We start from the raw sequence: 21,119 nt of genomic DNA on the forward strand, positions 1-21,119 counted from the left end.
TTGTGATGGAGCTCAACTCAGAAAAAACAGTGCATATGCATGATGCTGAGAATGGAGCCAAGATGGTGTAACTCCAGCACGCCTGTGTAAAAGTTAAATCATCAGTGGCCCGCCCAATGGCCAAAGAGAAAAGGTGCCAAAGCTGGAAAATTACTGGAGAAGATTATAATGGTGGCAATGGAGTGGTGGCAGCAGATGTGGGACTGCAGCACAGGATAAGAACACACTGGGAGATAGAGTATGTAAAAAAAGTGAGTACACCCCTCACATTTTTGTAAATATTTTATTATATCTTTTCATGTGACAACACTGAAGAAATTACACTTTGCTACAATGTAAAGTCGTGAATGTACAGCTTTTATAACAGTGTAAATTTGCTGTCCCCTCAAAATAACTCAACACCCAGCCAATAATGTCTAAATCGCTGGCAACAAAAATAATTACCCCTCTAAGTGAAAATATCCACATTGTGCCCAAAGTGTCAATGTTTGTGTGGCCACCTTTATTTTCCAGCACTGCCTTAAACCTCTTGGGCGTGGAGTTCACCAGAGCTTCCCAGGTTGCCACTGGAGTCCTCTTCCACTCCTCCATGACGACATCACGGAGCTGGTGGATGTTAGAGACCTTGCGCTCTTCCACCTTCCGTTTGTGGATGCCCCACAGATGCTCAATAGGGTTTAGGTCTGGAGACATGCTTGGCCAGTCCATCACCTTTACCCTCAACTTCTTTAGCAAGGCAGTGGTCGCCTTGGAGGAGTGTGTGGGGTTGTTATCTGGTTGGAATACTCCCCTGTGGCCCAGTCTCCGAAGGGAGGGGATCATGCTCTGCTTCAGTATTTCACAGTACATGTTGGCAATCATGGTTCCCTCAATGAACTGTAGCTCCCCAGTGCCAGCAGCACTCATGCAGCCCCAAACCATGACACTCCCACCGCCCTGCTTGACTGTAGGCAAGACACACTTGTCTTTGTACTCCTCACCTGGTTGCCGCCACACATGCTTGGCACCATCCGAACCAAATAAGTTTATCTGACCACAGGACATGGTTCCAGCAATCCATGTCCTTAGTCTGCTTGTTTTCAGCAAACTATTTGCTGGCTTTCTTGTGCATCATCTTTAGAAGAGGCTTCATTCTAGGACAGTGGTCAACCCTGTCCTCAGGGCCCACTAACAGGCCAGGTTTGCAAGATAACTGAAATACATCACAGGTGATATCATTTGCTGCTCAGTGATTGCAGTAGTCTAGTCTGCATCTCCCAAAGGAATACATAAAACCTTGCCTATTATTGGGCCCCAAAGACAGGGTTGATGACCACTGTTCTAGGATGACAGCCGTGCAGACCAGTTTGATGCAGTGTGTGGCATATGGTCTGAGCACTGGCAAGCTGACCCCCCCACCCCTTCAACCACTGCAGCAATGATAGCAGCACTCGTACGTCTATTTCCCAAAGACAACCTCTGGATATGATGCTGAGAACGTACACTCAACTTCTTTGGTCAACCATGGCGAGGCCTGTTCTAAAAGAAAACTGTACTGTTAAACCGCTGTATGGTCTTGGCAATTTTCTTATAGCCTAGGCCATCTTTATGTAGAGCAACAATTCTTTTTTTCAGATCCTCAGAGAGATCTTTGCCATGAGGTGCCATGTTGAACTTCCAGTGACCAGTATGAGAGAGTGATAACACCAAATTTAACACACCTGCTCCCCATTCACACCTGAGACCTTGTAACACTAACGAGTTACCAGCGGTTTAGACATTAATGGCTGTGTAAATACAAAAGAAGGGGAGGAGGAGAGGAACCTCCAAAAGACAGTCCACTCAAGAACAAGCGGGTGTATACCTAAATATCTTTATTGATTATCCCAGTAAAACAAATCACCTATCCATAAACCATGAGTTAAAAAATAGGACAATGGTCCTATATAGCACTGGTGGCCACCGATTCACTCCACATGCATCAATCACTCATGCCCTTGCACACATATAGAAATGTATCAGAGACCCAGGTCTAACATAAGAATCATGCAGTTCCTAAATGAGGTTATGAGTAGATGATAGTTGTCCCTTCGGTCCTCACTAGGTAAAGTGCAAGTGCTGGTGATTGAGAAGTATCCGTCCGGATTTAAGTGGTGAGGAAACACAAACTCAAATACACAACAGAGTGTTGACTAGGATATCCCCGTATTGCAGGCTGTCTAGCAAAAAACCAAATGGCAGGTTTACATCTTAAGCAAGGAAACAAACGATGGATAGCAGTAAACAGTGTGCCTCCAGTGTGTTGGAGCACTACATAGCTCACCGTTTGACGTCTTCTATAGATGAATGACAGAGCCACTAAATGATGGTGAAAGCCGCGCTGATTTGGTGTAGGGGAACGTTCATGCAGTGTGTTCATCCATTACTGACAGGAGCTGTTGTTTTCGGATCATCCCATAGACATGTACGGTGTATCACAGAGTCCAAATGTTCCGCGCTTGGTCTATCAAGTTACCAAGGGAAGCACTTAGTTCCAACATCAACCACAGAGCTCAACCCAAATTCTCAAGATAGTCAAATCGCTTCTGCGTGATCAGAGCTGATTCCTCATCTAAGCGTGGAGGTCAGTGTCCCACCAGTGCATAGGTTAGACGCTTACGCGTTTCACTTGTTGCCAAGCTTCTTCAGAGCATACGCATTGCCCAAAGCTATATGTTTAAGTAGCCTGGCGGCTAATGTTCAATATCCGTTAATTATAACTAGCACCTGGGCACTGCAGACTAACCTTGATTCACATTCACCATTAGTGCAATCACACACATACGTACAGCTGTGTTATAGGTCCAGATGGAACACTGATAACAATTACCAATAGGTTCCTAAAACTACTACAATCTCGATCTTATCGGTCCATGTATGGCTCAGAGATAAACATCAGATGGAGAAAATGTTACTAGCTCCTGTAATTTAGATTAAGTATCCAAATACTGTTACCATTATGGAGAATTAAACGTGCTAATGATAGCTTATCAGCAGTCCATTACACATAGATGGCATCAACCTCAGTATTCCTCACCAGGAGAAGATGTGGATTCTCAGTAAGGGATTCTTTATTTTGTGGATGTAAATAATCCATATTATCCAATATGATTCACAGCCAATTTATTGCTCCAAAAAAGGGGACAGATTGAATTCATTGTTCAATCCGGAGGGCTGCATACTATTTAGATAGAAGATCCACATCTTCTCCTTCTGATACAGTATCCTATCAAAATCTCCACATCTATGGGGCAAATTGAGCCTATAGATGCCCTTACACTTGAGGCCATTTGGTTTACCACCGTGTTTTTCCAGAAAATGCAGGGACAGGGGCCGATCGTCATCCTTATTTAGGATGCTCTGGATGTGTTCGCCAGCTCTGATTCTCAGTTCTCTCTTGGTTTTACCAACATAGATAAGACCACATGGGCAAGTCAGCATATAGATTACCCGTGTTGGTTGTGCAGTTTATAAAACTGTTAATTCTAAACTGTCTTTTACCATCAGAGCTGGCGAACACATCCGTCCTGTCTACATATCTGCACACATGACATCTACTGCAAGGGTACATGCCCCTGAGGGGTGGGAGATCAGTCAACCAGTTGCGTTTTCTAGGTCTGTTGTACTCTGAAAGGACCAAGCGGTCCCTCAAGTTAGTGGCTCTACGAGCTGTGAGCAAAGGTTTATTGCTTACAAGATTTCCCAAAATGGGGGCCTCAGACAGAATGTGCCAATGACGACTCAGCACATTCTTAATTTGATCCCACTGTGCGCCAAACTTAGTAATAATCCTTATAGGGGACTGATTTGGGGTTTTTTCTTTTTTCCTTTTCAGTATGATTCGTCAATAGGGATAGTCTATTTGTGTGTAGGGCTCTTTTTTTGGCCCGTCTGATACATGAATGTGAGTAACCCCGGTCACGAAATCTCCCATAGAGATCATGTATTTCCCTGTGAAAGTCATCTTCCTCCGAGCAGTTCCTTCTTGCACGAAGGAACTGGCCCACTGGGATTCCCTGTTTTAAGGGGATAGGATGATGGCTTGATGCCAGTAACAATGTATTGGCTGCCGTGTCCTTTCTAAAAGTTTTAGTATGTAATTTGCCATCTTTTATATATACAGTGAGGTCTAGGAATAAAAGACTATTAGCATCATATGTATATGTTAGTCTGATGTTTCGGTCATTTTCATTGAGTTCATCAATAAATCGTACCAGATCGACCGGTGGGCCATCCCAAAGCATGATCACATCATCGATGTACCTCAGCCACAGGCGACAGTGGCCGAGGTACATCGACGAGGGATACACGCACTCGAGTTCCCACAGGCTCAGGTGCAAGCAGGCGTATGAAGGGGCCCATGGGGCACCCATCGATGTGCCCCTAATTTGTTTGTAATATATTCCAAGAAACTGGAAGTAGTTATTTTCCAGCATAAACTGCAAAAGATCAGCGATAAATTTGTTTTGCTCTGCCAGAAGTGGAAATTTGCTGTCTAGGAAGAATTGTGTTGCTCTAAGGCCCCACCTGTGCATAATCGACGTATACAACGACTCCACGTCAACACCGACAAGTAACATCCCCTTTGGTAAAGAAATATCCTCCAATCTCCCCAGGACATCCCGTGTGTCTTGAATGAATTATGGTAATTCATGTACTAACTCTTTAATCAGTGAGTCCACATATTTACCGACCCTCTCAAGGGGACCCTTGGCAGCGGATACTATCGGTCTCCCCGGGGGGTCGGTAATGGACTTGTGGAGTTTCGGGATAGTATACAAAGTGGGAGTATTGAACTCATTGACACTAAGGTATTTACATTCTTTCGTGATGATAAGGCCTGCCTCTTGAGCCAGCTGAAGCTTGAAATTAAGATTTGACACCATTTGGGGAAAGGGGTTATAATTAACGGATATTGAACATTAGCCGCCAGGCTATTTAAACATATAGCAATGCGTATGCTCTGAAGAAGCTTGGCAACAAGTGAAACGCGTAAGCCTCTAACCTATGCACTGGTGGGACACTGACCTCCATGCTTAGATGAGGAATCAGCTCTGATCACACAGAAGCGATTTGACTATCTTGAGAATTTGGGTTGAGCTCTGCGGCTGATGTTGGAACTAAGTGCTTCCCTTGGTAACTTGATAGACCAAGCGCGGAACATTTGGACTCTGTGATACACCGTACATTTCTATGGGATGATCCGGAAACAACAGCTTCTGTCAGTAATGGATGAACACACTGCATGAACGCTCCCCTACACCAAATCAGCACGGCTTTCACCATCATTTAGTGGCTCTGTCATTCATCTATAGAAGACGTCAAACGGTGAGCTATGTAGTGCTCCAACACACTGGAGGCAGACTGTTTACTGCTATCCATTGTTTGTTTCCTTGCTTAAGATGTAAACCTGCCATTTGTTTTTTTGCTAGACAGCCTGCAATACGGGGATATCCTAGTCAACACTCTGTTGTGTATTTGAGTTTGTGTTTCCTCACCACTTAAATCCGGACGGATACTTCTCAATCACCAGCACTTGCACTTTACCTAGTGAGGACCGAAGGGACAACTATCATCTACTCATAACCTCGTTTAGGAACTGCATGATTCTTATGTTAGACCTGGGTCTCTGATACATTTCTATATGTGTGCAAGGGCATGAGTGATTGATGCATGTGGAGTGAATCGGTGGCCACCAGTGCTATATAGGACCATTGTCCTATTTTTTAACTCATGGTTTATGGATAGGTGATTTGTTTTACTGGGATAATCAATAAAGATATTTAGGTATACACCCGCTTGTTCTTGAGTGGACTGTCTTTTGGAGGTTCCTCTCCTCCTCCCCTTCTTTTGTATATGCATTTTCGGTCCATAGGACAACCATTTTTCTGATTGCTGATTAATTATTGTCAATTCCAATCAGATATTGATTAGCGGTACATAAGGGTATAATTATCAAGGTGGGCAATTTTTAGGCCGGTAATTTAACCTTAGCTATACCCTAAACCTAATTTGGATGAACTTAAGGTGTCCCCTTCCCCTTTGTGTCTCTTCATTAATGGCTGTGTGTTGAGTTATTTTGAGGGAACAGCAAATTTACACGTTTATACAAGTTGTACACTCACACACATTTATTCAGCGTTGTCACATGAAAAGAGAGAATAAAATATTTACAAAAATGTGAGGGGCGTACTTCCTTTTGTGAGATACTGTGGGGTTGATTTACTAAAGGCAAAAAGACTGTGCACTTTGGAAAGTGCAGTTGCACTCTACAAGAGCAGTTGCTCCAGAGTTTAGTAAATGAGCAGAAGCTCTGCTGACTTTTATCAACCAATCATGTGCAAGCAAAAATGCATTTTTTTTATTTTCCTTGCATGTGATTGGGTATTCTTTGCAAAGTGAAGCTTTACCTCATTTACTAAGCTCTGGAGCAACTGCACTTGCAGAGTGCAATTGCACTTTCCAAGGTGCACAGTCTGTTGGCCTTTAGTAAATCAACTCCTGTAAGTCTGCCATAGTGTGCAACTGCGATGCACATACTTGCATGTTATGGTAAGTACTTTCCTGCTGGAGGTAAAGTACTTCTTTAAATTCTTTTCCAAGTTCCTTTAATTTAAACATGTTGTTTTTTTAATGTTTTATCCATGTACATGTCTTTTAAAAATGCCCAATCGGGCCTATAGTTCCCCTACATACAATGTATGTCACGTATAATGAAGCCTGTGCTTTACCTTAATTGTGGTTTTTCCAAATATGTTTATGAAATAATATCTGTTGCTCAATAAGCGGAATGCATGTCATTTGTGAGATGAAAGGCTTTTTCACAGGACAGGTTGGTAAGGATGTCATGTAGAACCTCACTTTAATCATGTGTGCTGTCATTTTCCAGGATAACAAATACCACAATCCAATATTCTCCATTAACTATATTGCTGCTTAAGCTGAAACCTCCTTAATAAATGTTCAAACCAAATTCAGTCTTCAATGGAAATTGGATAAGTCGTGTTACACATTAGTTAATAGTTGAATCCTAATGACACACCAAGAATAGACATTTGAGTGGTGAACTTTTCCCTGATCTAATACAGGTACTCTCGTGGCCACTGGAAATGATTGACTCTGCACTTAATGACATTGATGAAGATGAAGAAAAAAATAAAGTTTGTCCCTAGGGAAAGTGCTGACTTGGGAAACCTGAAGCCTCTTGGTGGTGGTCTTATATCCTTCCCAACACAGGGTTTATTCAGTACGGCAGTCCAAAGGGCACTCGTATTTGGTAGCGACCAAAGTTCACCGCTTATCGGTTTAGAGAAGAAATAGGGGTGAGCACTGCTCCAAGCCATATCACTCTACCATTAAAGCTGAGCTCCAGCCATACCCTCAGTCTCCTGTACTGAAAATGCTTAGTCTGAATTCGCTGCACACTGTGAGATTCTCAAAGTATGCATTAGAAGCTGCAGCAAGTCAGATAGAGCCTACCTCATTTCCTTACATAATTACATAGTTGGTAATGTTGAAAAAAGTCCATCCAGTCCAACCTGTTTGTGTGCTTTTATGTTAGTAATACATTGTATACCCCTGTATGTTGTGGTCGTTAAGGCACCCATCTAATAGTTTTTTGAAATTATCAATGCTCCCCGCTGATAACACTGCTTGTGGAAGAGAACTCCACATCCTTACCACTCTTAGGCCCCTTTCACATGAGGCGGACTCCGTTTCTACGGAGCCCGCCTCGGTCCGCCGGCTCAGCGGGAGATCTGTCCGTTGATCTCCGCTAAGCCGGCGGATGACAGGTCCCTCTCTGCTCACTGAGCGGGGAGGGGCTTGTCAGGTGCCGCTGCCGCCTATGGAGGGATCGGACGAAAACGGACAGCGTGTCCGTTTTCGTCAGATCTCCCCCGATCCGATCCGCCAGCGACGGACCTGGACGTAGGGCCATCCATCTGCTCTTCAGCGGATCGGACCGGGTCGGATGTCAGCGGACATGTCTCCGCTGACATCCGACGCTCCATAGACTAACATGGAGCGCCCGTTCAGGTCCGCCGTCAAAACTGACAGGCGGACCTGAACGGTCCGATCGTGTGAAAGGGGCCTTACAGTAAAGAACCCTCTACGCACTGCATAGTCAGCTGTCAACGGGCGTCCCCACTTACAGCTGAATAAAAAAAATAACATTGCCCGCAATAGATATAAATAAAAGTGAATATAGATATAAATAAACAAAAATGAAAAATAGGTGTGGGGGTTGACTCTTCTGGGAAGACTGTCCACAAGGTTTAGGAGTGTGTCTATGGGAATGTGACCATTCTTCCAGAAGTGCATTTGTGGGGTCAGGCACTGATGTTGGACAAGAAGGCCTGTCTCGCAGCCTTCGCTCTAATTCATCCCAAACCTGTTCTATCGGGTTGAGGTCATGACTCTGTGCAGGCCAGTCAAGTTCCTCCACCCCAAACTCACTCATCCATGTCTTTATGGACCTTGCTTTGTGCACTGGTGCGCAGTCATGTTGGAACAGGAAGGGGCCATCTCTAAACTATTCCCATAAAGTTGGGAGCATGAAATTGTCCAAAATCTCTTGGTATGCTGATGCCTTAAAGCGTTTGTTAATCCAAAAAAAAAAAATGCTGTTCCTTTAAAGTATGTTGTACAGCACAGTGCTTGTGCTGTGTAATTTGGCCCTTTGTATCACCTGAAATACCTTTGAGAGAAAGAGAAAAAATGTTGGAACTTTATATGAGGCCATGACATGTCGTGCATTGGTCTCCATTCCATATTCGTTGAGAAAAAAATAGGAAAAGGGGAATTGGGAAAATAGGACTTTATATGATACACATCACTTAGGTTGAATCAATCAATCAATTAATAGTAGAAATATTTATTGTTAGCCATAATTAGGCACTGTATACCGGTAACATTAATAATAATAGATCAATATGTACAATACAGAATAAAGAAGGACATGATAAGTACATCATATAACAATCCAGGTAATATAATAGAAGTTATTGCACACATGAAATAATGAACCGGCAACATCCCTAATGCATGAAAAGACATAATAAGGAATAAAATAGCATATAAGATTACATGATTGATTCATGATTTTTTCTCACCTGAAATACCTGGCTGATCCTACCAGTTTCTGCCCTCCCCTCTGTACGCTGACCACGATAATCAGGGCTGCTGTGCCCTGACACTGTTGTCAGTGTACGTGCCTCTGTCAGCCGCAGCCCTGCTCTCTGTATCTGTGTCTGTGTCTCCTCTGTCCTCCTCCCCCTTCCCCTCCCTGCATGTCAGCCCCCCGATCCTCCCCTCCTGCTCTAAATAAAAAACAGTGTTTTTCTTCTATAGTTCCGTCTATTATATAATATTAAACTCCCCAGTAGATGCCATTTAAAAAAAATGCGGTATAATAGCTTACTTCAGAGCGCCGTTCAGTACTCACGTGAGTGCCCGCCGATCTCCTCCCCTCCTCTCCTCATCTCGGCTGACGTCAGCGGGGGTTTCCCAGCACCTCCCCCTGCAGCTATCAGATTGGGACAGGAGATCGACAGACAGTCAGCTGAGCGCCGAACGGCACTCTGAAGTAAGCTATAATACCGCATATTTTTAAAAATGTCATCCACTGGGGAGCTTAGTGTTATATACCAGAGGGAACTATAGAAGAAAAATTTGGACCTTAACAAACACTTTAAGCCCCGGTTCACACAGGGGCGACTTGTCAGGCGACTTAGCCGCCTGACAAGTCGCATCCCGTTCTGTACTACGGAACCGTTCTAATAGGAGCGACGCAAGTCGCTCCGACTTAGAAAAAGGTTCCTGTAGTATTTTTGGGGCGACTTCAGGCGACTTGCATTGACTTCTATACAGAAGTCGTTTTGCAAGTCGCCGCTGAAGTCGTGTGCAGGTCGCCTCGGTGAGTCGACCTGCATGTCGTGTTGCCCCTGTGTGAACCGGCACTAAGAGTTGCCTTCACTGGAACTAAGGGGCCCAAGTCCAACCCCTGAAAAACAACCCCAGACCATAATGCCCCCTCCACCAAATGATTTGGACCAGTGCACAAAACAAAATCCATAAAGACATGGATGAGCGAGTTTGGGGTGGAGGAACTTGATTGGCCAGCACACGAGTCCTGACCTCAACCCGACAGAACACCTTTGGGATGAATTAGAGCGGAGACTGCGAACCGGGTCTTCTCATCCAACATAAGTGCCTGATCTCACAAATGTGCTTCTGGAAGAATGGTCAAACACTCCCATAGACACACTCCTAAACCTTGTGGACAGCCTTCCCAGAAGAGTTGAAGCTGTTATAGCTGCAGAGGGTGGACCAACTCATTATTGAACCCTACGGACTAAGACTGGGATGCCATTAAAGTTCATGTGTGTGTAAAGGCAGGTGTCCCAATACTTTTGGTAATAAAGTGTATGTTCAGCTAATCCCTGATTTTGTTTATATATTTTTTGCACATAATTTCTTTGTTGCACGTTATGGTTGCTTTTATGGTCTACATACATAAGTCAAGTCACTTTGCACATCCAGCATTTTACGTTTAATGTTATAGAAGCGCATTTGTTTTCAAACTTATAATAAATGTTTTCTTTCTTTTTTTTTTTTTTTTTTTAAAAAGGTTTAATAAAAATAAAAAAAAAAAAAAACATGTAGCGTATCAATTATAAAAAATGATTTTATAAATTGTAAAATAAATTATAAAAAAAAATCTATTACCCACAAAATATCTTACTTCACTCTCTTTACCCCCTTTTAAATTTCCCCGGCTTCCATAATGTCCAGTGTAAAGTATTTGCTGGTGAACATAAACCTCTTATTATTCCTCTATGACAGCAATAGATTGATAATCTCCAGATTATAGTTTTGGCTCATATATCCCCATTACATGCTGTGGGTTCAGAGCTTGGCTAAAAACAGATGGCCGGCACCCACGGGACGCATTGCACTAAGGAAGGGTCAAGAAGACAGCAATTACTTTCCAAGCAGTTTATGGCTCTTCTATGGGGAAGTTAGCGTTAATAGTAAAATTAGGAAACAAGGGTAATCTGGACCATTTAAATGTGTTATGAATATATGAAAGATAAATAACAAACACAAATATGCTGTGGAATTAACTATTCCATGCTTCATATTTAATTGACCGCCTGATTATCAGCCTGATCTATGGGAACCCAAACACGATGGCTTATAATTGATTTGCAAATCCTAACTGAATGATATTGAGTTTGATCAATCACTGTGTATCATAAACAAATGCCATATTTATCTACTTGAGCTCCAAAAGATTTTACCCCCTTCATGACCAGGCCATTTTTTTTTTTTTTGCTATTTAGCACTGCGCTACTTTGACAATTGCGCGGTCATGCAAAGCTGTACCCAAACAAAATTGATATCATAATTTTCCCACAAATAGAGCTTTCTTTTGGTGGTATTTGATCTGATTTTGTTTTTATTTGCTCTTTTTTTTTTTCATTTATATAGCAAAAATCAAACATTTTAAAAAATCAAAAAAAACAAAAAACAAAAAAATCTCTATTTTATACTTTCTGATATAAAACATATCCAAAAAAAATCCAATTTCTTCATAAATTTAGGCCAAAATGTATTATGCTACATGTCTGTGGTTAAAAAAAAAAACTATATTTACTATATAAATGAAAAAAAAAAGACCAAACATTTTTGAAAAAAAAACAAAACCTCTATTTTATACTTTCTGATATAAAACATATTCCAAAAAAAAAAAAAAAAATTCTTCATAAATTTAGGCCAAAATGTATTCTGCTACATGTCTGTGGTTAAAAAAAAAAAAAAAAACTATATTTACTATATAAACGAAATAAAGACTAAACATTTTTGAAAAAAAATCAAAACTTGTATTTTATACTTTCTGATATAAAACATATCCAAAATAAAATCCAATTTCTTCATAAATTTAGGCCAAAATGTATTATGCTACATGTCTGTGGTTAAAAAAAAAAACTATACTTACTATATAAATGAAAAAAAAAGACCAAACATTTTTGAAAAAAAACTAAACCTCTATTTTATACTTTCTGATATAAAACATATAAAAAAAAAAACACAAAAAAAAAATTTCTTCATAATTTAGGTCAAAATGTATCCTGCTACATGTCTGTGGTTAAAAAAAAAACTATATTTACTATATAAATGAAAAAAAAGACCAAACATTTTTGAAAAAAAAAACTAAACCTCTATTTTATACTTTCTGATATAAAACATATCCAAAAAAAATCCAATTTCTTCATAAATTTAGGCCAAAATGTATTATGCTACATGTCTGTGGTTAAAAAAATAAACTATATTTACTATATAAACTAAAAAAAAGACCAAACATTTTTGAAAAAAAAAAACCCAAAACCTCTATTTTATACTTTCTGATATAAAACATATCCAAAAAATTTTTAAAAATCCAATTTATTCATACATTTAGGCCAAAATGTATTCTGCTACATGTATGTGGTTAAAAAAAAAAAAAAAAAAAAAACATTACGTGTATATACATTTTTTTTAATACTAGTAATGGCGGTGATCAGTGACTTATAGTGGACCTGTGATAGCGTGGCGGACAATCTGACACTAACTGGAGCTGGGGGGAACTGACTAACTGCCACTGACTCTAATACAGTGATCAATGCAATTAATATACACTGTCACTGTACTAATGACACTGGCTGGGAAGGGGTTGACAATTAGGGGCAATCAGGGATTTAACTGTGTGCCTAACAGTAATGTTTACTGTGTGTGCTTTACAGGGAGAAAAAAAAGGGCACATCGCCGCTTTCTGTAGAGAGCCCTGTGTTGATTAATAACATAGAGCTCTCTTCCGTCATTCGCTCAGCTGATCAGCGAGTGCCAGCCATAACTCATTGCCTGGGACCCGCTGATCAGCTTGTGCTGCAGCAAATGGCAGCAGAACTGGGGTGGCCCCCTACCCAGACTAAGCGGATTATGTACAATATATGTACATAGCACAGTGGGGTGACTCTGCCACAGTATGTCTGCAGTAGGAAGTCCCTAAGTGGTTATTAACCGCTTGCCGACTGTATAACATAGATATATAACATAGATATACAGCTCTGCTGTGCTAGATCACATACCTGGTATGTGATCTTACATAGTTAGGTTGAAAAAGGACACAAGTCCATTTAATTCAATCAATAAAAGAGGAAAAAAAAAAACCATACAATCCCATATACACAATCCTAGACCCACTGTTGATCCAGAGGAAGGCGAACAACCCCAGCAAAGCATTCTCCAATTTGCTACAGCAGGGGAAAAAATTCCTTCCTGATCCCCCAAGAGGCAATCAGATATTCCCTGGATCAACTTTACCTATAAATGTTAGTATCCAGTTATATTATGTACATATAGGAAAGCATCCCGGCCTTCCGGGTAGGGGGGCGCGCACTTGTGTGCCACCGGCGACCCAGCCCTGCTGTGATTTTACACAACAGATGCTGATCAGCGGGTGCCAGCCAATAGATTACCGCTGGCACCCGCCGATCGTCCAGAGCACACACAGGACAGGACTCACCTCTCCAGATGTTGACACGACGCTCTCTCCAGCTGGACTGCTGTCTGAGGGCTCCGTTGTGACTTATATAGGTGGAGACCCCGCCCCCTTATGATGTCACAGTCCCTGGGCATGCTGGGACTGTGATTTTTTAGGGGGCGTGGTCACCGGGTGATGTTGATGCCCCAAGGCACCCCCCATGTTGAGGGCATGCGGCCTGGTACGGTTCACAAAGCAGGGAATGAAATCAATTACTTCCCCTAGTAAAAGCACCACACTGTGTACACATAAACACTGGCTAGGCACACATTTAACCCTTTGATCTCCCCTGGTGTTTAATCCCTTCCCAGCCAGTGTCATTAGTACAGTGACAGTGCATATTTTTAGCACTGATCACTGTATTAGTGTCACTAATTCCCAAAAAGTGTCAAAAATGTAATTTAGTGTCAGAATGTTTGCCACATAATCGCAGTCCCGCTATAAGTCGCTGATCACCATCATTGCTAGTAAAAAATAAATAGATAAATAAAAATAGATACAAATATCCCATCATTTGTAAACGCTATAACTTTTGTGCAAACCAATCAATATACAATGCCTTGAAACAATATTCATACCCCTTGAAATTTTCCACATTTTGTCATGTTACAAGCAAAAACGTAAATGTATTTTTTTGGGATTTAATGTGATGGACCAACACAAAGTGTCATATAATTGTGAAGTGGAAGGAAAATGATAAATGGTTTTCAACATTTTTTACAAATAAATATGTGAAAAGTGTGGCGTAAATTTCTATTCAGCCCCCTTTACTCTGATACCCCTAACTAAAATCTAGTGGAACCAATTGCCTTCAGAAGTCACTTAATTAGTAAATAGAGTCCACTTGTGTGTAATTTAATCTCAGTATAAATACAGCTGTTCTGTGAAACCCTCAGAGGTTTGTTAGAGAACCTTAGGGAACAAACAGCATCATGAAGGCCAGGGAACACACCAGACAGGTCAGGGATAAAGTTGTGGAGAAGTTTAAAGCAGGGTTAGGTTATAAAAATTATCCCAAGCTTTGGACATCTTACGGAGCACTGTTCAATCCATCATCTGAAAATAGAAAGAGTATGGCACAACTGCAAACCTACCCAGACATGGCTGTCCACCTAAACTGACAGGTCAGACAAGGAGAGCATTAATAAGAGAAGCAGCCAAGAGATCCATGGTAACTCTGGAGGAGCTGCAGAGATCCACAGCTCAGATGGGAGACTCTGTCCACAGGACAACTATTAGTCGTGCTCTCCACAAATCTGGCCTTTATAGAAGAGTGCCAAGAAGAAAGCCATGGTTGAAAGAAAGCCATAAGAAGTCCCATTTGCAGTTTTCGAGAAGCCATGTGGGGGACACAGCAAATATGTGGAAGAAGGTGCTCTGGTCAGATGATACCAAAATTGAACTTTTTGGCCTAAAAGCAAAACACTATGTGCGGTGGAAAACAAACACTGCACATCACCCTGAACACACCATCCCCACCATAAAACATGGTGGTGGCAGAATCACGTTGTGGGGAAACTTTTCTTCAGGAGGGACAGGGAAGCTGGACAGAGTTGATGGGAAGATGGATGGAGCCAAATACAGGGCAATCTTAGAAGAAAACCTGTTAGAGTCTGCAAAAGACTTGAGACTGGGGTGAAAGTTGATCTTCCAGGAGGACAACGACCCTAAACATACAGCCAGAGCTACAATGGAATGGTTTAGATCAAAGCATATTCATGTGTTAGGATGGCCCAGTCAAAGTCCAGACCTAAATCCAATTGAGAATCTGTGGCAAGAATTGAGAATTGCTGTCCACAGACACTCTCCATCCAATCTGACAGAGATTGAGCTATTTTACAATGAGGAATGGAAAAATATGTCACTCTCTAGATGTGCAAAGCTGGTAGAGACATCCCCAAAACAACTTGCAGCTGTAATTGCAGTGAAAGGTGGTTCTACAAAGTATTGACTCAGGGGGGCGCCATACAAATGCACGCCACACTTTTCACATATTTATTTGTAAAAAATGTTGAAAACCATTTATCATTTTTTTTCGACTTCACAATTATGTGCCACTTTGTGTTCGTCTTTCACATAAAATCCTAATAAAATACATTTATGTTTTTGGTTGTAACTTGACAAAATGTGGAAAATTTCAAGGGGTATGAATACTTTTTTAAGGCAGTGTACACTTATTGGCATTTTTTTTTACCAAAAATGTGCCAGAATACATATTGACCTAAATTTATGAAAAACTTTGATTTTTTTATATTCTTTATTGGATATGTTTTGTAGCAGAATGTAAAAAATATTGGGTTTTTTTTTCAAAATTGTCTCTTTTTTTTGTTTATAGCACAAAAAATAAAAACCGCAGAGGTGATCAAATACCACCAAAAGAAAGCTCTATTTTGTGGGGAAAAGGGACATACATTTTTTTTTCCATCTAGTTCAACCATAAAAAAATAAAAAAATAAATAAAATAAAAAATATCATACAATCCCATATACCCAATCCTATACCCACAGTTGATCCAGAGGAAGGTGAAAAAACCTCCAGAAAATCAGGATCCAATTTGCTACAGCAGGAGAAAAAGTTCCTTCCTGATCCCGGAGAGGCAATCTCATTTTCCCTGGATCAACTTTACCTGTAAATGTTAGTACCCAATTATATTATGTACATTTAGAAATGAATCCAGGCCTTTTTTAAGGAGGTTGTAAACCCTTACAGACCACTTTGTGCTACAGGTAAGCCTATAATAAGGCTTACCTGTAGCTACCCAGGATATCTCCTAAACCTGCACGGTTTAGGAGATATCCCTGTATTTGCATGTGCTGACGTCATCGGCACATGCGCACTGGCACAAACTGAAGCAATGGCACGTATGTGCCATTGCTTCAGTGAGTGTGCCGTTACCGCATGCATGTGCAGGAGTGACGCCATCGCGGCTACAGCCAATCACAGCGACGGAGCCGTGATACCCGGAAGTAACCCCGGGAGTGACGTCGGCTGCCGGAGCGGTGTATGGGCACGGCAGGGAGAGCTTCGATCTCAGGTGAGTAATACATAATGAGCTAGTATGCTCATTATGCCTTTGTCTTGCAGGTGTTTTTTTTTTTTTTTTTTTTAAGTGGGTTTACAATCACTTTAAGGCTATGTTTCCACTAGTGCGACTTTTCATGCGACTTGGGACTGAAAAGTCGCATGACAAATTGTATCCCATGATTTCCAATGAGTACCGTTCATATTTGTGCGACTTCAAGTCGCAGCGACTTCAAAGTAGTCCCTGCACTACTTTGGTCCCACTTTGATGCGACTTGAGGTCCATAGATACAGGCATTGCTTCAAATCGCGGTAAAAGGTCGCGGTAAAATCGCGGTAAAAAATTGCGGCAAAATCGCGCAACTTTGGGGACGCAATAGTGGAAACATAGCCTTAAGCAATCTACTGAGCTGGCCAAAACCACCTCTGGAGGGAGTCTATTCCACATTTTCACAGCTTTTACTGTGAAGAAACCTTTCTGTATTTGGAAATGAAATCTCTGTTGCTCTAGACCTAAAGAGTGCCCCCTTGTCCTCAGTGTTGACTGTAAATAACTCAACACCAAGTTCACTATATGGACCATTTATATATTTGTACATGTTGACCATATCCCCCCTTAAAGCGGAGGTCCGCTGAAAAAAAAATATTAAAAGCCAGCAGCTACAAATACTGCAGCTGTTGACTCTTAATATATGGACACTTACCTGTCCAGGGAGTCCGCGATGTCGGCAGCCGAAGCTGATCCGTCCTTCGGCTCTCGGTTGCTGCCGTCGCCATCCTCGGTAAGGGAATAAGGAAGTGAAGCCGTGCGGCTTCACTTCCCAGTTCCCTACTGTGCATGTGCGAGTCGCGCTGCGCATCCTCTCAGGTCCCTGCTGTGTTCTGGGACCTGTGTGTCTCCCAGAATACAGCGGGGGAGGATGGGGTAGGCGCCGGAAGTGGCGTAGGTCACCGCAAGAGCCGCGGTGATCTATGCCAGGAAGTGGGAGCAAATACCTGTATTAGACAGGTATCTGCTACCTCCTCCCCCCTGAAAGGTGCCAAATGTGACACCGGAGGGGGGGGGGATCCAAAAAGTGGAAGTTCCATTTTTGGCTGGAACTCCACTTTAATCTCCTCTTCTCAAGAGAGAATAAATTCAGTCCCTCTAATCTTTCCTCATAGCTGAGCTCCTCCATGCCTCTTATTAGTGTGGTTAACATGGGCAGGGCAAAGGGGGTGGAGTCAGGGGTGGAGCCAAGGGGGGTGGCAAAATGAAGTCTCGCCTAGGGCAGTGATGGCGAACCTTGGAAGTTGGCACCCCAGATGTTTTGGAACTACATGATGCTCATGCACTCTGCAGTGTAGTTGAGCATTATGGGAATTGTAGTTCCAAAATATCTGGGATGCCAAAGTCCACCATCACTGGCCTAGGGTGTCAAAAATCCTTGCACCAGCCCTGCGTCCCAGTGCTGCTGATCTCTGCAACCTCATTGCATCCATTTACCCCCTCTACACACTCCAGCGATGGCTACATGGCATTTCTCAGGGCCAGTTACCTGATGGTGGCAACAGCGGACAGTGCCTTTGTAATGTGTTTTTAAACAGGCACTTGTAGTTTCCATTAGAAGTCAGTATGACAAGATGACAACACAGGAGTGTAATTGGGAGACATGGACACCCTATAGCAGGGAGTGCTGACATTACTGAACAGTCTAAATCTATTTTATGTTTTAATCCAGTCAAGAAACATTAGACTAAAAAGGCTTGCATCACCAAGGTATTGATGCTTCTGTGAGGTTGTCAAAAACCATGAATCAGACTGAGACAGAAGTACAGTTAAATCACACTTGTTTAATAATAATATAAAAAGTTAAACAGAGTAAACGTAGTCAAAAGATAGCCAGAGTTCTGGAACAGAAACGGCTAGTCAGACAAGCCAAAACATCAGGGAGCCAGAAATGAGCTTAGTAGAACAGCAAGCAGGATCTGGAGCCAGAAGGAATGTCAGCCAAGCAAGTCTTTAACAGGAACACAGGAGAGCATCTCTAGCCGTTTGCCGACTGCCTCATGCACATTTACGAATGACACTGGCAGGCAAAGCAACGTATATATACGTTGCTTTAAACCTGCCCCATAGCGGGCACGTGCACGCTGCCGTGGTCTCCGTGACTCTGCCCCGCCGGTGTCCCGCGATCGGGTCTCTCCCTGTTCTGCATAGTGACACAACACTGATCGTCTGCTCCCTCTCATTGGGAACAGAAATCAGTGACGTGACACGGTAAGCCACGCCCCCTAACAGTTAGAATCACTCCCTAGGACAAACTTAACCCCTTCCCCGCCCCCCAGTGGTTAACCCCTTCACTGCCAGTGTCATTTACACAGTAATCAATGCATTTTTACTGTATAAATGACAGTGGTCCCAAAATAGTGTCAAAAATGTCCGATGTGTCCACCATAATGTTGCAGTCATGATAAAAATCGCAGATCGCCGTCATAACTAGTAAAAAAAAATAAAATGCCATAAAACTATCCCCTATTTTATAGACGCTATAACTTTTGCCCAAACCAATCAATAAACGCTTATTGCAATTTTTTTTACCAAAAATATGTAGAAGAATATATATCGGCCTAAACTGGGGAAAAAAATGTTTTTTTTTATATTTTTGGGGGGATATTTATTATAGCAAAAAGTAAAAAATAATGCGCTTGTTTTCAAAATTGACGCTATTTTTTTGTTTATAGCACAAAAAATAAAAACCGCAGAGGTGATCACATACCACCAAAAGAAAGCTCTATTTGTGGGGAAAAAAGGACGTCAATTTTGTTTGGGAGCCATGTCGCATGACCGCGCAATTGTCAGTTAAAGCGACGCAGTGCTGAATCGCAAAAAGTGCTCTGGTCTTTTGCTAGCCAAATGGTCCGAGGCTAAAGTGGCTAGAGATGTGACCAAGGCGAAGGCAGAGATCATCTGGGCTGGATGGCTTAAGTAGGCAGGACCGACGAGCAGGATATCATCAACAGGTGAGCGGCCAGCTTTGAGAAGGAAGGGCTGAGCCCAGCCCTGACAGAGGGAAAAAGGAAGAACCACATGCAGAAAATTGTTTAAAAAATTGGGAAAAAGTGATAATGATTACTAACAAGAGCACCTATACACTACCCAGTTATTAGGTGCACAAATCAATTATGTTGTATTATTTTTTAGTAAAGTTAAAATATACTATATGTCAAGACGAATATTTTTCCTCAATTTGGATGGAGTGTAAACATTAGCAAAGGGTTAACTGTGTGCCTAACCAGTGTTTTACTACACTGTGTGAGGTGTTTTTACTAGGGGAAGAGATGGTATTTATTCCCTACTTTTCAGAAACACAAACTTCATCCCTTCTCTCCTGTCAGAATGGCGATCTGCCTTGTTTACATAGGCAAACCGCCGTTCTGCCTCTCTGCCCCTCTGCTCGATGATCGGCGTGACATCGATTCCGCGGTGCCTGACGCTCGGCTCCCTCTGTGTGTGATCACAGTGGGAGCGAGCCGCTGGTGGCAGGCATACATGCCCCCTACCTGGAGCCCGATATACATGATCCAGGGCAGAGGTGTCGCCCTGTAGCAGTAAAACTGCTTTAGGAGGGACCTTAAGTGGTTAACTTTAACCCTAGCACTGAGAGCTCGTTGACACATGCAGCCAGGGGTGGTAAAACCAGGGGGTCGCTGTGCTTTGCAGCTGTGGCAAACCTGAACAGTATGTCGCATTCAATGTGTATTACCACTGCCAAACATGACTCATGCAATCTATGGGGCCAAATCTCAACCTTTGCACGCGGTTGCAGGGTGGTTGGGGTGCGGCCCCACAGACTTGCATGGCTCTTGTTCAGTGGCAGTAACACCTGGTGCAGTATTTGCAGGGTTACATTAGGCAGTGAGGAGATGAAATATTGCCTCCTTGCTGCCTGTCAAATGCCCTTGAAAACGATACACCACGGACATCCATCGCCGACATCCACCGCACACGTGTGAATGAGCCCTGACTCTGCACTGATATTGTGATCAATTACTTTGTTGATACATTAAGTCTCATTTTTTCAGCAACTTCTGTCACGTTATTTCTTTCTTGGTGCACTCGATGTGCACCTAGAAAGAAATTTGTTTCATAATAGTATGTGTACAAAAACAAAAAGACTACAATCACTTTCTGTCCCAATGACAATTGGATTTTGAGAATTTTGGGTTGTTGTGGAAACAAGCCTTTGTGATAAAACATCCCATAATAACTCTTATGCCCCGTACACGCGATCGGAAGTTCCGCCAGCAAAAGTCCGATGAGAGCTTTTGGTAGGAAATTCTGACCGTGTGTATGCTCCATCGGACTTTTGCTGGCAGAATTTCCACCAGCAAAAGATTGAGAGCAGGTTCTCTATTTTTCTGACGGAAAAAGTTCCTATCGGAAATTCCGATCGTCTGTAGCAATTCCGACGTGCAAAATTCCAACGCATGCTCAGAAACAATTTAATGCATG

This window comes from Aquarana catesbeiana, linkage group LG11 (assembly GCF_042186555.1).
Source record: "Aquarana catesbeiana isolate 2022-GZ linkage group LG11, ASM4218655v1, whole genome shotgun sequence".
In the NCBI taxonomy this organism is placed as follows: domain Eukaryota; kingdom Metazoa; phylum Chordata; class Amphibia; order Anura; family Ranidae; genus Aquarana; species Aquarana catesbeiana.